Source organism: Dromiciops gliroides, chromosome 2 (genome assembly GCF_019393635.1).
Source record: "Dromiciops gliroides isolate mDroGli1 chromosome 2, mDroGli1.pri, whole genome shotgun sequence".
NCBI lineage: Eukaryota > Metazoa > Chordata > Mammalia > Microbiotheria > Microbiotheriidae > Dromiciops > Dromiciops gliroides.
Window position 1 is genome coordinate 567,862,665 of NC_057862.1, and position 2,683 is coordinate 567,865,347.

Below are 2,683 nucleotides of genomic sequence, written 5' to 3' on the forward strand. Positions count from 1 at the left end.
ACCTTCCAGGTACCTTGTTAGATTCCTGATGGTCAGGGTTCATGGCAAAAGAGTACTATGGAAACAGAAGACTCATTAGGGAGAGAGGCTCCTGAAAAGGGCCGCAGTGATCAACAGGGGTAGATAAAGGAGCTTTCTTGCTCCGACTATAAAACAATGAATACTGGGATAATAGACAATGAAGGCTTACAATAAAAGTTCCATATAATTAAAACTAATTTTTGTTGCTTTCCTTTCTTTAATCTTTATGATCTCTTAGAAGTCTTAAAGCTAATGAAATATTGACTCATCATTCTTAAGGAAACATAAGAGTATAGTTCCTATCCCATTCCCTACCTTGGACAAGGACACATATCTAGCATAATAAAATTACGAAGGAAAGTATTACTCCCTTCCTAGAGAGTCTTAATAGGTAGATGTAGTGTAATGTGAAAAGTAAAAGGAGGTATGGGATCAGGCCCACTCTCTGGGGGCCACAGCATGGCAGTGAGTGGGGAAACTGGAGATAAGGACCAGTTGGGTTGGAAGTGAAAAGTTCTAGCCAAGACACCTGGGGAAGCCCTCAGGGAAGGGGCAGTGGTAAGCTGGGCTGTGGAAGAGCCTCAGCAGTGGCTATGGCCTTCCTGCCCAGGTTTAGCATCTCGTAGATCAAGAATAAGCAGTGGCACCCCACTTCATGTTCTTGCTTTGGAAGCAGCAGCAGTAAAAGGAAAAATTGGCAGCTAAGAAAGACATAAAAGAGAGGAACTTGGAACTGATATACCACCAAAAACCAGTGCCCAAGACCATCATAAACTAGAGAGTTTATGATGAAATTATAATAGACCCTAATGATGAAGAGATTGTTTATGATGAAGCTAAGGATGATTTTGCTTCTCATTTCAACAGACATCTCCTAAGATTCTTTTTTATCACATCAGGCAGACCTTGTGGGAGAGCAGTGAGGTTCTGAGAATAGCTGTCCTCTGTTATACCAAACTCATATGTTGATTACTGAAGAGGACTAGCTCTGAAAAGAATTCTCCCCCAGTATATGTCTAGAGATTTCACAGATCTGATTATTATTCATGAAGATCATAAAATACCAAATGGACTTGTTTTACATCTTTGCCTCATGGTCCAACTGCTCATTTTAGAATGAAGAGTGTTCTGCCTGCCTCTTCAAAGAGATAAAGAGGAAAGAGAAAGACCCTACCCAACCTGAAGTAATTCTTAATAATTTTAAAAGAAGACTGGATCACTCCATTGGATGTGTGTGTGTGTGTGTTTTTCTCTCTTCCCCCATGATCCTCAGTTTATTGGAAGGCAAGTAGCAACATTGCATAATCAGCAGGACTCCATCTTTTTCAGGTTTCACAGTGATTTTTTTAAGAGTGAAAAGAAAGTAGGAGTTGAAGAATTTGGACCACATTTTACTTTAAAATTAAGATCTCTTCAAAATGGAATCTTCTGTTCTAAATAAGGAGAATATAAATGAGATCATAAGCCCTGTGAAATGGACACAAGTAAAAGGAAATTTCATTTATGAAGTATTGAGAAAACAGGATTGGAGATCATTTGACCAGGACTCTATTGAATGTTGTCAGTTATTTTGAACCAGAGACCTCTTGTTTGAAGAAATACACACTCACATTTCAGCCATTAATTTGTCGACTGAGATCCATCCATTGATTAGTTATTCTTTGAATTTATAAGATCTATGTAATAATAATAAAATGAGTGTTGGGGCATGAGTTTGATAAATTATTTTTTTATAACTTCTACCTTATAGTGAGAGCTGGGAGCAGTACAAATAACTCTTTTTCAAAAGTCAAGTTGTTGTCTAAAAGAAGAAAAGAGAATAGTTATGGAATGGCTGAAAAGTGAATTAGACTAGAAGTTTAGAGATGATGATTCTTATTAAGGATGGGTCAAAGGTCACAAAGGGGTCTGATGTTTTCATAACTTTTCAAAAATTATTTTAATTTATTTTTTTGCCATTTGTAAAATTTGATTTTTCACATGTAATGTAAATTCATATATACACACCACACACACACTGTATACAATGCTATGGCATTATAAATTAAAAACAAAAATTAAAGGAGTTATTAAATGTTTGTGACATTTTGTCCTCACTGTACTTCTGATCACACACCAAGTCATTGAAAACACCTTTTTGCATCTATCCATCAAACAGATGATAATCTTGCAATAGCATATTCTATGATGTTGGTATGATGGAGATCAGAAGAGAGAATCTAATGATTCAGTAGAACTTTTCACCACTACAGAAACAATAACTCAAAGGACATCCTGTATGAACAGGATCAAGTTTATGTACATTGAACTAAATATATCACATTTGCTCCAAGGTTTAGCCTATGATTCTTTAAAACCTATGATGAACCCTCAAAGAACTACAAAAATATGATTTTTATCTGAATACTTTATTGTATTCTTGCCAGTATATGAAAAAGTAGATAGTCTAGCACAAGTAGAAATTTGGGTGATTAACTTTGTACATTGTTGTACATACTTTTTACAGACTTTAGAATTCTCTCTAGTGTTAATAGTCACAATTCATTTCATATAACATCAGTCCTTCATATGAAAAGTGGATTTGGAGACCTGGAAGGGAAAAAAAAAAAGGTGACACAGAGTAACAATCTTCTCAAAAAGGAATACATTCAACATAATGCCA

The 2,683-nt window shown here is 35.7% G+C and overlaps 1 pseudogene; it reads left to right on the forward strand.

The window, feature by feature from the left end:
• Positions 1–480: 480 nt before the first annotated feature.
• Positions 481–1,528, forward strand: LOC122744651 (annotated as a pseudogene).
• The last annotated feature ends 1,155 nt before the right edge of the window (positions 1,529–2,683 follow it).